Source organism: Equus quagga, chromosome 14 (assembly GCF_021613505.1).
Source record: "Equus quagga isolate Etosha38 chromosome 14, UCLA_HA_Equagga_1.0, whole genome shotgun sequence".
NCBI classification, from domain to species: Eukaryota; Metazoa; Chordata; class Mammalia; order Perissodactyla; family Equidae; genus Equus; species Equus quagga.
This window is the reverse complement of record NC_060280.1, coordinates 36460177-36476413: the sequence shown is the minus strand read 5'-3', so window position 1 is coordinate 36476413 and position 16237 is coordinate 36460177. Positions and strand designations below refer to the sequence as shown.

The 16237-nt window shown below is 40.6% G+C and overlaps 1 protein-coding gene across 3 annotated transcripts in view; it reads left to right on the top strand.

The window, feature by feature from the left end:
• RAB30 (RAB30, member RAS oncogene family) overlaps positions 1–16237 on the top strand; it is a 121049-nt gene that overhangs the window by 42676 nt on the left and 62136 nt on the right. For 2 of the 3 annotated variants that reach the window (XM_046638601.1, XM_046638602.1), the window contains exon 1: positions 317–507. The exons of the other annotated variant lie outside the window; for it this stretch is intronic. The gene's annotated coding sequence lies outside the window, so the exon portion shown is untranslated. Of the gene's footprint in view, positions 1–316; positions 508–16237 lie in introns of those variants that run through there. 3 annotated transcript variants of the gene reach the window in all.

Sequence of the window (16237 nt, the reverse complement as noted above, 5' to 3'; positions counted from 1 at the left end):
TCACCTCACCGTCCCCACCGCACCGCCAGTTGGCTTCAGGGCTCCCTAAAAACCTTAGGCTGGCTCCACGGAATCGTCCCAGCATTCCTAACATGGCGGCCGAGTCTCCTTAGCTCCCTTCACCAGCTCCGGGCGCGTCTGACCTTGGCGCATTTTGGGCATTGTAGTTCCGGCGTTAGCCTCGTCCTCCTGCCAGGCCCTAAGAAGACTACAATTCCCAGAATGCAGCGCTCCTGAGCATGGCTATTGGGGCCTTTTGGACAGAGAGATGATGTCATTGCAAAAACCTCACTGCATTCATTGTGCTACGGTCTATCCACCCCCCTGCTGCTGCTGGGCTTGCGATTGCCGCTCGCTCCAGCTGAGCTAAGACTAGCAGCAGCACCAGGGCAGGGACTGACTCCAGCCCTTGGACTTAGGACAACGCAACAGCTTCTCTTGCGTGCGTGACTCATTCGCACATCATTTCTGTTTATGTCTGGGGTGGGGAGAAAAATCCCAAACCAGGTGAGTTGAAGTGATTTATTCAAATGGTTCTACCAAGTTATTCCTCCCGCTTAGTTCTCAAGGCTTTCTTTTGGGAAGATGGGGGCGGGAGGATTGGGAGGTGCTCGTAAGAGCTGCTAAGCGAAAAGCTCCGTGCAATTTGGGTCACTGCAAAGAACAACTCCAGCAACCTTCCCCCGCCAGAGGACCAATGCTTGCCAATTCCCTAGTCGCAACTCTCCTCAACCTTTTTGAGGCTTGGAGAGGGGAATGGGCTGGGGAGGATGTTGGGAAGTGCTCTTGGAAGATCAGAAGGCGGCAGAGGTGGGGGACTGCAGTCCTGTCACATACAGCCCGAGGGCTGAGGTTTGAGTGGGAAGGGGTGATGCGTGGGGAGAAATGGAGACACTGATTTAATGTGGTCGCACTACTTCAGCACATTTCTGTGTCGCTTGAGCTAGCACACACTGTTTTTTTAGATGAGCGTGCTTCTGAGTAGGTTAAGTTTTGTGGGGCTCTATTTTATGTGTGTCTATGATCGTTTGTCTTGCCTTTTCTGCTGATTTGAGGTGACAGTGTCCTTTATTGGTGCACTCCGTGCCAGTCAGAAACATTTCACGTGTCTGGGGATGGTTCTCTTAGGCTACTGGAAGCAGCATTTTTGTTAAGTGTTTTTCCTCTCCTGACTGCAGGATTTCAGGATTGTTTGGAAGTGGAGCCGACAGATTTGTGCTTGTGTGTTTTAAATTACATTGCGATAGGCTCCTTGCCACTGACAATGGTACCATAATGAGCTGCTGTTTCCTGAGGCAAGTCACCAGTCACAAATAGCTTGGGAAAGCGATCATTAGGGAAACCTGGGTTCATTTTAACATGTTAGGGAAAGGGAAAGTTAGAAGCGCTGTTAACCTTCATTTGCCATTACTGAAAGGTAGAGTGATCCTGACCAGGGAAACCGAGGAGCATAGCATGGTTTTTTTGCTTTTTGTTTTTAAACGAACTGACACATTAAACAGGACGGAAAGCATTCTGACTTGTGTGATATTGGCTCTGTTCTTGTAAGAATTATTAGGATGATTAGTGCAATAAATATGTTACTTTCAGATAAACAGCTGGCTGACTCCAGAACAGATGGGGCCAGTCTTTGCTGAGAGATCTACAACCTTGGAAATGAATGGACCTGGGGTCAACCACACCCCCTCTTGGAATGTCAAAAGAAGGAGAAATGCCAGAGTGTTTTATGCTTAACTCTAAAATACCAAACCTTTTCGTAGCCCAGTCAGGCATAGGGGGAAAGTCATTACTGGTTGTCTTCTGATGCTGAACCAATTTTGTTCATTTTAAATTCAGACACTTAGGTCTTCAAAGTTGCAGCTGGGCGATGCTTCGTTAAATGCTGCTTGTTACTGAATGCAAAGGACAGTCCATTGTATGGGCTTTGTAGGAGAGTGATTTATTGGGATACAATGAGCAGCTTTGGGATTTGGGAAAAGATGGGCTGCCTGGCTTTGCCTCTCTCTTCGTCTCTCTGTTGCTTACTGTCTTCTTTTCTGGGCACCCTACCCTTTTCCCTTGTACCTTTCTTTCCCTACCCCTCTACATCTCTTGAAGTTCTTTCAGTTTCTTCCCCTAGTGTTTCCATTTGCAATTATCGTTTTCCTCTCTGTTTCAAAATCTCCCTGTTTCAACCAGTGTATCACGTCTCTTTCTCTAAGTCTCTTTCCAGTCTCTGAATAACCTCTTCACCCAGAAAGTCCAGGGTAGCTATAGACTGTGTGAATGTTTATTCTACAGAGTCCTCTTTGAAGTGGCTTTGCCTTTTCTTTTTCTTGCAATTGGTGCTAGTCAGGATGAGCAACAACGAGCCTGACCCCTTGGCCTGGTTTGTGGCTTCTGTGACAGACATCATTTGGCCCCAGCAGCATGTGGACAGTGAAATGTTGGAGTGGAGCTCATGCTACTTTCCCTTTCATTGGTACCTGTAGTAAGAACTGCCAGTGGGTTAGCAAGGTTTTTAAATGCTTTACATGAATTGTTCTCATAATTCCCAAAGGATAAGTAGACTTCAAAAGACTTCTGCCTCATTTAATGCATTTTTTTTTTCTTATCCCTCCTCCAGAAAGTGGTGGAAAGACTGTCTTTTCCCCTCCCTTCCCTGTTGATTGTTGAGGAGCAGTCCAGGTGGCCAGCCTGCCTGTTTGTTTTTTTGAAGACACTTGGCATGGCAACAGCTTTCCCTCCTGTGGTTTCTTCTCCTTTGTGGATGAAGGAAGTTTGTTATTTTATGCCCCCCTCTTAAGGAGAAGGGTGTGGTGGCAATGTTTGTTTGTTTAATGTTTGTGCTTCTCTGGGCATGGAAAGTCTTAACTGCTGTCCATCTGGAGGCAACGAGTGTGACACGCAGATTCAGAAGCTGTCATCTTGAACCTCTCTCTCACCATTTTCTCATTCCTAGTTTTCTTCTTCTAAGATGCTCCCTCTCCTACCCACGCTTTTTAGTGTTTTAAGGAGGAGAAATGAGCTGAATGATGGGTTAGCTTTGGCTCCATCACTGCTATCTCTGTGACCTTGAATGACTGCATTTCTTTCTGCCTCAGTTTACATATTTGCAAAGGGATAATGGTCCTTGCACCTTGGTTTACTTGGCCTCGTGTAGTAGCCCATTACAATCTGGCCCCAGCCTGTCATTCTGACAACAGGTATTAATTGAGCAGCTATTGTGTTTTGAGGGCTGTGGCTACATCAGTGAGAAGAGAAGCTTCCCCTGCCCTCATGGAGTTTATATTCTAGTAGAAGAGACAATCATTGGACAAGTAATTGCATTGCAATGGGAATGTTATTGCCAAAGGGGGATGTACTACAGGGTGGAATAGGAATGCCTACCTAGTGCTCTCCTCTGGTCTGGGGGAATCAGGGGAGGTTTCCTGTCAGAAGTGACATTTCAAGAGACTTGAAGAGTGAGTGGAAGTAATTTAGGATGGCAATGGAAGGTGCTTTGAGGGGGAAAAAGGGTTTCTGACAGAGGGAACTGCATTTTCAAAGTGTAAAGGAAAGAGTGGTATGAGAATTTGAAAGGAGCTCGGTCAGTATATGGGGGCAAAGCAAGGGGAGAGAGACCAGAACGAAGAAGAATGAGGCTGGAGAGGTGGGCAGAGGCTAGAGAGGGGGCAGTTTTCTGAGCTACAGGGGAATTTGGTCTTTATCCTAAGAGTATTAGGACCTAGTGAAGGGCTTTTAATTAGCTGGATGAATTACAAGTCTAGAATGATATTAAAGACATCACCGTGGCTAAGTGGAGAAGAAATTAGAGAGAATTGGCCAAAGTGAATATGTGAAGACCAAATAGCAAGTCATTTTTGTAGTCTATGTGAGGGATTATGATGGCCTGGATCTAGGGTGGTGGCAGAGGGCTTGGAGAGAAGGCAAGAGATCGGAGAGACACTAAGTTTGAAGATTATAATTGATAAGATTGTTGACTAATTAGATGTGGGGATAGGGAGAAGAGGGAGTCAAAATGACTCTAGTTTTTCCTTGAGCCACTGGGTTTGCCATTTACAGGAAGGAGATGGGGACCAGTATTTCTTTGCAAGATTGTTGTGGTGTTTAAATGAGATAATGTATTTTAAATGTCTGGTTTTTGTTTGTTCTTTTTTTGAGAAGGAGGGACTTCTGGACATGTTGAGTTTGAGGTTCCAGGAAGACATCTAAGATCTTTCTCTCACTCATCCTGTCCGTGTGTGATGCGGCATGATGGAATAGAAGAAAGCTCTGGTGAGGCTTTCTAAGACCGAGTACTACTTAATCATTAGCTGTGTCATGTTGGACATGTCATGTTCTTTTTCTGAGCTTTAGTTTCCTCATCTGTAAAGTATATTTATTCCATTAATTTGTACTGATCCTCAGCTATATGTGTACTGTGCTGGAATACAGCATTGACTCAGATAGCATTTGCATTGGAAGAATTTGTTTGGGTGAGGGAGACACACATAAACAAATAATCACATACGCAGAGGTATGTAGGCCGCTAGGAGAGCACAGCCCCGTGGGAGGTGTTCATTCTTCCTTACTGGGCGGAGGGGCAGTGTCCACAAAATGGCAGGTGACCTTTGACCTGAGACATGAAGGCAAGAAAGAACTCTGCAGGCTGTGTTCCCAGGCACCTAATAGAATGCCTTGCAAAATTAGGGACTCTGTGAATGTTTGTTGATTGAATGAACTAACCTAAGTCACCAAGGGCCCATTCAAAAGCAGGAAATATCAACACACTGGAAGAGAGCAATTAGTAATGCAAATATCAAAAGTAAAATGCTTTTAACAAATGCATTGAAGTGTCTTCCTGAGCCCGGCAGCCTTTGAGATGTTTTGTGGATGACTTTTAGGGAAATTCAGAAATATTTCATATCTGGTTTCTTTTTGGACTGAACTTCCTTTACTCAAATTAGTTTCTCAAAAATTACTTTATTTGTATAGAGTTCCCTAAATCAGTGGGTTGCAGACTTTTTAGTTTTATAGATAAGTAAAATTACAAAAAATAAGATAAAATTGGATGAACTGTTGAAAATGGTTATTTTCCTATAGTAAAGATATATTTTTTAAATATCCTCCTTCACTTTTATCTCATAAAATAAAGCACATTTAGTATCAAAGGTTTTAGGAAGAGTATAATTTTTAAATTAGAAAACATTTAGCTTTATAAAAAATTCTCTACATTGTCTTTATTTTTCTCATTTTGTTGCAGAATAGTAAAAATCAAGCCAAACAAACAAACACCAGAATGTTATAATAGTTTATGGAACCATTACCCTATTTTCTCAATTATGGTGGAAATGTGGCCCCTCTCCAAGTAAGAACATTTCCAAGTATGGGAGAATTTTCTATGGACCTCAGATGATTTATTTTCAGTTTCTTTGCTGTAGGAATCCAACTCTAAAACTAGGTAGGCCTCCTGTAGATTGGTCTAAAGTAGGGGTTCTTAACTTGTCCCCGAAGGATCCCCAAGGAGACCATGAACCCCTGAGATCATATGTTAAAATGTGTATGTCTGCACGTGTGTGAGTTCACATGTGCATGCTTGCATTTTTCTGTCACCACATGTATGTCCTTGGGCAAGTTACTTAACCTCTTTGTATCTCTGTTTCTTTGCAAGAGTGTTGTGATGTTTAAATGAGGTAATATATTTTAAATGTCTGGCACTATACATTCTATAACTGGTGCTCATGGTAGCTGTTTTTAACATTCTACTCATTTATTGTTTTTAATATTTTATTTATTGGCTGATGCTTGCTTAGTACCCACAATGACAAAATGAAGAACCAGAAAACTTAGTGTGATTAGACAACCTGATGTAATGGGAAGTAAACAACATCACCGATGCAGAATTCTTGCCAGGAGTGTTTAACCTAAATCTAATCATGAGGAACTAATCAGGCAAATCCAGATTGTGGGACATATTGCAAAACAGCTGGCCTGTGATCTTCAGAAATGTCAATGTCATGAAAGACAAACAAAATAAAATAAAACAAAATGTATGGGGGACTGATCTAGATTAAAGGAGTCTAAAGAGCTGTGACAACCAAATGCAACATGTAGCCCTTGGTTGGATCCTGCACTTAAATAAAAGCTATTAAAGACGTTTTTGGGACAATTGGAGAAATTTGAATGGGAGCTGCATATTAGATAATCAGTAACAATGTTAGTTTTCTTGGATGTGGTAATGATTCCGTTTCCTTAGCCTAACATATTGTAGCTGTTGGTGTCTAGAAGTGTTGCCATTCCTGAATGTCGTCTTTAAGAATGTCACGGCAAAGCTAGAAGACATCAAGGGCTGCTTCAGAAGGCAGTGATTTTCTTGGTCACTGCAAGTATTTGATCAACTTATGGGCTGGAATACCACTTGTCGGGGATATTGTGAGTAATGTTTTATGTCCTTTCTGAAACATGATCCTGTCATTGTACAAGAATGCAAACTTCTGCAGCTGGCGCTGATCTGTGATATGACTAGAGGTGGTGATGCAGGTGGAGCACTAGCTGTTTCCAAAGTGAAGAGGAAAGGATGGGAACTGGCATTTAAATACAAAATAAATTTAAGATAAATATGTATCTTAAATTTGGTTTTTGATTCTAGACATAACATTAGACTAATCAAAATTCATTACATAAATACACAATGAAATACATAGGGAGAGTTGCCCTTAATTCCACCTCATAACCAACTGTTGAGATTTTGAGATGTATTCCTCTGTCATTTTTTTCCCACACATATACTAATGATATTATTACAATACGTATTATTCTGCTTGCTCTCTTAATGTATTTTGGGCATTTGTCCCATGTATTTGCATATTGCTCTAACTTACTCATTTTAATCGTTCTTGGACATGGCTGTGGCGAGCATTGGAGTACGCATCCTGTGGTGGTGAACTCCTGGGAATATTTCTGAAGGATAGATTTCTAGGGGTAGAAATGCTGGGTCAGAGGACATGAACAGTTTCTCTTTAATTGCCCCTGATTTAAGTTCTTATCAGCAGTCTTTGTTCCATTTCTACATCCCTTTGCCAAGTCCATTAGGCATGTGGGCTACGCTCTCTTACTAAGGAAGGAAGTTGTGGTGCGTGTACAGAAAGTGGGCAAAAATGGAATCACAGAGTTCCTGCTGGTTTTTCTGATGGCTGTGATAAAGGTTGATATGTAAATAATGTGGAAACCTCTGGAAGAGAGAAATAAAATACAATTATCTCTGCCTGCAACACAGCATGATGTTTGAAAAGTGAAGTGAAACAATAAAGCAACCAAGAGCTTTCCCCAGAAAAATCTGCAGAACAATTTTAGTTTTGAGTTATGTTTAACTTCACTAAAATGTGGACGCCATCAACCTTGAGATGAAAATAACCTCTTCTGCTCACTTCCTCTCCGTCTCAGTCTCACAACCACACTAGAAAGGGGAATTTAAGCTCCACTTTTTAAATATCTGAAGCAAGTGGTTAAAGGCCTGATTGTTCATCTTTCTCCTTATCAATATAAGCAATCCCAGGGCAGATTTTTGGCATTTTTCTGTAGAAAAGGTATGAGTTTTAGCAGTGGCCAGCAGTGACTCACTGTTGGGCAGAGACCCTGGGGAAGAGATTATAAGGATCCTGAACTGTGAATTATTTCCATTCCATTACAATGCCAATCGTTTCCATTCTTTTGTGTCTGGGTGGAGCAAACACAAATTTGATCTGTGTGCTATGTGAGTAATTTATCTTTTCAAGCCTCAGTTTCTTCATCTATAAAATGGGTATTATTGTGAGGCTTAAATGAGATAATGTGTGTAAAAGGGCTTTATCAAATTTATGCGCACATAAATATGTGCTGTTGTTAAGGTGCTGCCATCTTTGGGCCAGCTCATATCAATTTTTCCTTTAATTCCAATGACATTTGTAGCCTGAAAGACTTTTTCTAGGCATTCTGTCTCATAATGTGCTATAGTTACTTTCTTTAACCAATGTTTGTGAGCATAAGCTAAATGCAAGACCCTGTGCTGGGTGTTCTGATGGGGAAACAAAGGTGGAACCACCCAGGAGCTTTTCTTCTTCCTCACTTTTATTCTAGGAGACTAATGTCTTTTAACGAGAGTTTTCAATAAATAGTGCTTTACAAATGTGTATTATGTATGCTCTCTTATTCTGTCAATCCTAGGTGATAGATTTTAGTTCCATTTTTCCATATAAATGAGGAAACAGTTCTTGGTGAGGTTAAGTAACTTGTTTTGTTTTTTAAAGTTACCTAGCTTAAGAAAATTTGCAGATGTAGGCCCTAGGTAGATTTTCAGGAACCAAAACCATACTGCTTCTCCATCGGCCTCCTGTTTTTGCTTTGCCTTCTGATCAAAAGTATAAGCTTCAAAAAGGCAGGACTGGCTGGTGGCATTTACTTTGATGCCACTCATTTTACCTATAGGCACAGGAGGAGGAGCTTTCTGTGGATCTATTGAGTTAGCCGAAGCCGTGGTGTGAGCTAATGGGTGCCAGGTGGTTTACATGTTTTATTTGATTTTTTTCCCCAATTTATTTTGAAAAATTTCAAACATATAGAAAAATTGCAAAAATATGACAGTGAATGCTCCATACGCCCTTCATCTAGATTCATTTGCTTTTTCTGTGTACACAGGCACACATTTTTTTCTAAACCACTTGAAAGTGAGTTGCAGACATCACAGCACCTTATCTCTAAGCGCTGGAGCATGTATCCCTTAAGAACAAGGACATTCTCCATGTAACCACAATACCATTACATTGAAACAATAATATTTTTTGAATTTCCCTGATTGTTTCAAGGTTGTTTATAACCGTATTTTTTTTTCTTTTGGACCCAGGATCTAATCAAGGATTACTTATACAAAGTTGTTGTGTCTCTTCAGTTTCCTTTAATGTAGCACACAGTACCTCTGCCTTTTTTGTTTTTTATTACATTGAAATTTTGAAGATTCCAAGTCTGTTGCCTTGTAGACCGTAAATTGGTTTCGTCTGATTGTTTTCTCATTGTTAGACTGAGGTGAAACATTTGTGGTAAGAGTTGCCCTTGCATCACATTAGGTGACACATAACGTCAGTTTGTGACCTCACCGGTGCTGTGAGGTTTGATCGTTTGGATGAGGTGTATTGCCAGATCTCTGCATTGTAAGGGTACCCTTTTCTCTTTGTAATTAGTAAAATTATCTGTGGGGTGACACTTTGAGATTGTTTGGATATCCTGTTGCTCAACAACTTTTATCCAGTGTTTTTAACATCTATCTATAATCCTGGCCTAGGTCAACTGGTATCTATAAAAGGATGATTTTCTTTTTCTTTTTTCTTTTAAACTTTAAAGCGCTTTTAAAAAAATACTTCTTTATTTGTTATTATTTTCTTCTTCTTCTCCCCAAAGCCCCCCAGTACATAGTTGTATATTCTAGTTGTAGGTCCTTCTGGCTCTGCTACGTGGGACATGTCTCAGCATGGCTTGATGAGTGGTGTCGTGTCTGCGCCCAGGATCTGAACCCGTGAAACCCTGGGCTGCCGAAACGGAGCTCGTGAACTTAACCACTCAGCCACGCGGCCTGCCCTTGAAAGGATGACTTTCTAATAGTCTCTTTCCTTCTATGTTTATTACCTGGCATTTTTCTTATAGATTTTGGTTTCAGCTCTCCTCCTCTTTTCCTTTTTTTTTAGTATCACTTGGACTCCTGGATTCTTTTTTCCCTAATGTGTTATAATTCATTACCAACCTTCTGCCTTTTTTTCAAACTTAACACTTTTTGGTACACAGATTGTCCCAAATTTGGCCCGTGGGAGCCTGTTTGATCTTATTTGACCCTAAAAGCAACCTGATACAGTAGGTGGGATTTTGCCCATTTTACAAGTGAGGAAATCGAGGCTCAGAAAATGCAAGTCACTTGTCCAGAGTCACATAGCTAGTTAGCAAAGGAGGCCAGATGCAGACCCAGCTCTGCTCATTCTAAAGTGGTTCCTGCTACTTGTGCTGCTTCCTGGTAGTCTCAGAGCAGAATGTGACCTGATAAAACCAAGTTAAAAAGAAAGCACAAACATCCCATCATTGTTGCCAATAGCAAATGACTGGAAACAGCCCTAAGTGTTCATCAGTGGGTAACTGGTTAAATAAATCAGTATGTTTACACAAGAGAAAATCGGTGTGTGTAAACAAGAGTTTCTTGTTTACAAACAAGAATTGGGATGTTCACCAAGTACTGATATGGAAAGACCTCCGAGGATATATTAAGTGAAAGGAGGAAGGTAGAGAAGAGTGTATATTTTGTGAAAGAGTAAGAAAATATATTTGAATTTGCACAAAGAAACCCTGGAAGGATATAAAATAACAAAGTGGTTACTGGTACAGGGCATAGGAATGAGTGGGAGGTATATGTGTGTAGTGAGATTTCTTTTTCTCTTTCTTTTTTTTTTTGAGGAAAGTTAGCCCTGAGCTAACATCTGCTGCCCATCCTCCTCTTTTTGCTGAGGAAGATTGGCCCTGAGCTAACATTCATGCCCATCTTCCTCTATTTTATATGTGTGACGCTGCCACAGCATGGCTTGATAAGCGGTGCTTAGGTCCACACCCGGGATCTGAACTGGTGAACCCTGGGCTGCTGAAGTGGAAGATGCTAACTTAACCACTGCACCACTGGGCTGGTTCCTGTAGTGAGATTTCTTAAGATTTACTATTTTATGTAACACTGACTTTTTTTCTTTTTTCATTTTTTTTTTTGCTGAGGAAGATTTGCCTCGAGTTAACATCTGTTGCCAGTCTTCCTCTTTTTGTTGGTGAGCTGCCACTGACAGACAAGTGGTGTAGGTCTGTGCCCAGGAACCAAACCTGGGCTGCTGAAGTGGGACATGCTGAATTTAACCACTAGGCCACTGGGGCTGGCCCCAACACTGACTTTTTAAATAGCCTTATTGAGATATAATTCACACATCACACAATTCATCTAGTTAAACTATATAATTCAGTGGTTTTTAGTATGTTCACAGAGTTGTGCAACCGTCACCAAAATCAATTTAGAACATTTTCATCATCCCGAAAAAAAACCTTGTACTCATTAGCAGTCATTTGCCATCTCCCTCACTCTGGCCCTCCAGCCCAAGCAACCATTAATCTACTTTCTGTCTTTGTAGACTTGCCTGTTCTGGACATTTCATATAAATGACACCAGGCAACATGTGGTCTTTTGTGACTGGTTTCTTTCATTAGCATAATCTTTTCAAGGTTTGTCCGTGTTGTAGCATACATCAGTACTCCATTTCATTTTTTTTTTTTTTCCTGCTTTTTCTCTCCAGATCCCCCCAGTACATAGTTGTACATTTTTTAGTTATGGGTCCCTCTAGTTGTGGCACGTGGGACGCTGCCTCAACATGGCCTGATGAGCGGTGCCATGTCTGCGCCTAGGATCCGAACCAGCAAAACCCTGGGCCACTGAAGCAGAGCGTGCAAAATTAACCACTCAGCCATGGGGCTGGCTTCCTAGTACTCCATTTCATTTTATTACCAAATAATATTCCATTGTATGGATATACCACATTTTATTTAACCATTCATCAGTTGATGGACATTTGGGTTGTTTCTACTTTTTGGCCATTATGAATAATGCTGCCATAAACATTTGCATACAAGTTTTCAAGTGGATTTTTAATAAAATTTAATTTGTGTCTGTACCTAGGAGTACAATTGCTGGGTCAACTGGTAATAACTCTTATGTTTGAACTTTTGAGGAACTGCCAAATTCTTTTCCACAGCAGCTGCACCATTTTACAATCTCTCCAGCAATGTATAAGGGTTCCAATTTCTCCACATCATTGCCAACACTTGTTATTACGTGTCTTTTTTTTTTTTTTGAGGAAGATTGGCCCTAAGCTAACATCTGCCTCTTTTTGCTGAGGAAGACTGGCCCTGAGCTAACATCCGTGCCCATCTTCCTCTACTTTATACGTGGGACGCCTACCAGAGCATAGCTTGCCAAGTGGTGCCATGTCCGCACGCAGGATCTGAACCGGCAAACCCCAGGCTGCCAAAGCAGAACGTGCGAACTTAACTGCTGTGCCACCGGGCCGACCCACGTGTCTTTTTTATTATAACCACTCTAGTGGGTATATCACGTTGAGTTTTAAACCACATCAATGTATTAGCAATGTAATATCTATTCCAAAAATAAAATTTTTAAAGATTTAGAAAGAAATGGCAACTCAAAAAGAAAAGTTTCAGATGGCCAGTGGAAGGGTCAGAGTGTGGTGAGATGGTCCTAGGGTAGGTATGACTTCAGGTTGTCCTTGTTCAGCCTGGTGTCCTGATGCATATATATTTCCATTTTCTGCTTTTTAGTACCAGCTGACTTTTCCTCCTTCAGTGCTCTCCCAGGTTCATTGCCCAGAGAGTGGGAGGCTTGGGTATAAAGTGCTTGCCTAAGGATTTCTTGTACTTAGAAGCAGCTGTAGATCAAAGTTGCTAGGACCATATTAGTTCTTAAGACCAGAGGAAGTACCAGGATTCTGTGAGCATGATGTCTTCACATTAGTTTCCCCAATGAGCATGGTGAGGGCATTGGACAAGGCTGCTTTAGCCACTGGTGACTGATTTAGGAGGCAGTGGGATGCTTTAGAAGAATCCCAAGTATGGGACCCTACAAACTAGAGCTTGAATTTGTGTTCTGGCCTGTTTAAACTGTGTGATCTTGGGTAAGCGACAACTTCTCTGAACCTCAAATTCCTCATCTATAATAGAGGAGCTTCATCTAAAGTATCTTCTCACAAGATACTTATTAATTACAAAGGAGGAAAGAGTAACTTTGTGGTGGATAAACATGGCAGAACTACTTTTACTAAATGATCAGAGTTAATACCAGTGATGAGACAAATCAACATCTGAGAAGGACATCACTTTTGTGGCATTCGTGTCAAAAATGCATAACCTGAATGTAGTCATGAAGAAATATCGGATAAACCCAAATTGAGAAACATTCTACAAAATAAGCAGACTATATTTTTCCAAAGTGTCAAGGTCCTGGAAGACAAAGACTGAGGAATAGTTCTAGATTAAAGGAGACTAAAGAAGCCTAGGAAGTAAATGCAGCACATGATTCTGGATTGGATCTTAGACCAGAGAAAATCTTTTTCTTTTGCCAAAAAGGATATTACTTGGTCAATTGATAAAATTTGAATACGGGTTGAGATTAGATTATGATATAGTATCAATATTAATTTTCTGATTTTGATAATCAGACTGTGAAAATATAAGAGAATATCCTTATTCTTAAGGAAATACTAAGTATTCAGTGGTAAAGTACATAGAGAATAATAAAGCAAATGTGGTAAAATATTACCATCTGAGTAATTTGGGTGAAGGATATATATGAATTCTTAGTAACTTTCTTTTTTAGTAAGTTAGAAATTAATTCAAAATAAAGAGATAAAAAAGGAGGGAGTGGAAATGCCAATACTTAGAGTGTAGGATGGTTGTGAGGATTAAACAGGGCCCTGTATGTCAGGTCTCAGCATGGTGCCCATCACCTGGTGGGCCTTGAAGTACGTGTGAGCATCCTGGATAGGCAGGGCAGCTGGTAGCTCTTAGCCATTATTTGGGAGCCAAATTAACATTGACACGTGGCATATGGTGACAGTATTGTTCTGAATCCCAAAATTGGGATTCATGGTCTGACAAAGAATTTTCTCTCTTATTTATGAATTCCTTTAATTGCAAAGTCTTCCCCCCCCCAAAATATATATGTGTACATATATATATATATATATATATATATCAAATCACATTTAGTTATCCATTTAACAAGTCATCTCAGTATAGTGTTAAATTTATGTGAAGTCATGGTTGTCCTGGGAAAGTTAGGGACTATGGTCACTTGGGGCCGTATTTGGGCCAGTATTAGCATTTGGGCAACTTTCTCTTACCTTCTCTTTTTCTCCCTTCTCTCTCTCTACTCACACAACCAAGTTTCTCATTTTGTCTCAGAGAGCCATTTTAATTAGTCATGTCAAATGTTAATTGTTTTGGCAGACAAAAAGAAACTTGAGTAAGCTTTTCCTCCTAAGACTCAAAAACTCTACTTTCTAAGAGCTAACTTTGGAAGAAATGTCTCTGGTCTGGAAAATTCAGATAGTAACCTCAAAAGGAATTCAGTGCCCAGAGGAACTGGGAGCAGGGTGGGCAGCTCAATTTCCTTTGAGACAGATTGAAATAAATACTTCTGTCTGAAATAGTAATAAAGAGCTATTTCTTTCTTTCATTCTTTTGCTAAAAGCTTCAAAACATGAATGATTAAATTCAAAATAGATTTAGCCCAGGCACCAAAAAACCTCAAGTAGTCCTGAGTGAAAAACGTGAGATCTTGTACAGGCTGCTTTGCTGAGTGAGATGATCCTTAGTATGACATTTAAGTGTGTCCCATTGAAGTGACAAGATTTCCAACTCCTGGAGCTACAACTGTATAGTTCAAGATTCCGCATTTGGTGATACCAATCCCGATTCCTTGTTACTACTGTGGGACTGTCTTTCTGTTTTGACTATGACTTGCCGTAAATTGTTTGGTCTCAGAATTCTGCACGCATTTTGCTTTTAAAGTTATCAAGGCCAGGAAGCTAAATGGCATGTTTGTATGTGCAATCAGTAACTTTTATTATGTAACTTTATAGTACTAATACTGGCAAACATTTTTTGAGTTTATAATATGCCAAGCCTGTGATAACTTCTTTATATGTTATGTTATTTAATTGTGGTGAAAATCACATGAGGAAACTGAAGCTCTGAGAGCTTAGGTAACTTGCCTAAGATCATTTGACTAGTAAGAGGCAGATCTAGGATGCAGAGATCAAGACTGTCTTACTGCAAAGCCTGTGCTTTTTTGTAGTGCAATACTGCCATTTTGCAATTTTGTATGGGAGATGATTATTTTTTCACCTCATCTTTGAAGCAGAGTCCTGTCTTGATTTCTTGATAGGTATTTACTGAGTGCCCATCATGCATCAGACACTTTGAGAACTATAGAGATTATTGAGATCCACTCCTTGTCATTAAGAAGGTCGCAGTCAAGTAGAGTAGATAAAACAGATACACGCCTGTACACCCATGTTCATAGCAGCATTATTCACAATAGCCAAAAGGTGGAAGCAATCCAAGTGTCCATTGACAGATGAATAGATGAACAAAATGTGGTCTGTACATACAATGGAATATTATTCAGCCATGAAAAGGAAGGAAATTCTGACATGTGCTACAACATGGATGAACCTTGACATTTTGCTAAGTGAAATAAACCAGACACACATGGACAAATATTGTATGAGGTATCTAGAGTGGTAAAACTCAAATAAACAGAAAGCAGCATGGTGGTTGCCAGGGGTTGGAGGGAGGGGGAAATTGGAAAGTTGTTTAATGGGTGTAGTTTCAGTTTCATAAAATGAAAAAGTTCTGGAGATTGGTTGTACAACAATGTGAATATACTTAAGACTACTAAACTGTACACCTAGAAATGGTTAAGAAGGTAAATTTTGTGTTTTTTGTATTTTACCACAATTAAAAAAACTCAAACAGATACATCGCTCTCCTATAGGGTGGAAAGTAATTAGAGACAGGAAGGACTGATGAAGTCACAGGAATTGGAGATGGCTTGCTAGACAGGTAGATCTGGCTGAGCAATGGAAGATGGGTAAGATTTGTGTGGCAGTGAGGAACGTGGGAAGGGCAACCCAGGAGAAGGGAACAGTGAGCAAAGTTATAGAGGCTATTTGGTGCTGCTTTAGGATCCAATCCTAGCAAGGAACAAATCCCCAAGTACATGGTTCTGTAACTATGGGTGTCCCAGCCACCTTCCATGTGGGTGGAGACTTAGATGCAAAGTCTAAACCAAGTCCGTGGAGCTGTGGTATGCTGGAGAGGGACTCATTCATGATTCATTCAATAAACATTTAGTTAGCACCAGTGCACACATTGCCAGTGCTGTGCTAAGTGCTTTGTGTGTGTTGGCAGATTTAATACCTCCAACAACTTTGAAGTTGTTAATAGTCCCAGTTAATAGATTCAGAAATTGTAAGTCAGAGAGATGAAGTGACTTGCCCCAAATCACATGACTGATAGGTAGCAGGAGCAAGACTTTGCCTGTGGAGCCCATGACGTATCCACCAAGCTACACTGCCTCCCCTTGTGATGAGTGTGAAGTGATGTATGCCTTTGAACTCACGGTCAAAATGGCATGTGACTGCCATCAGTTGTC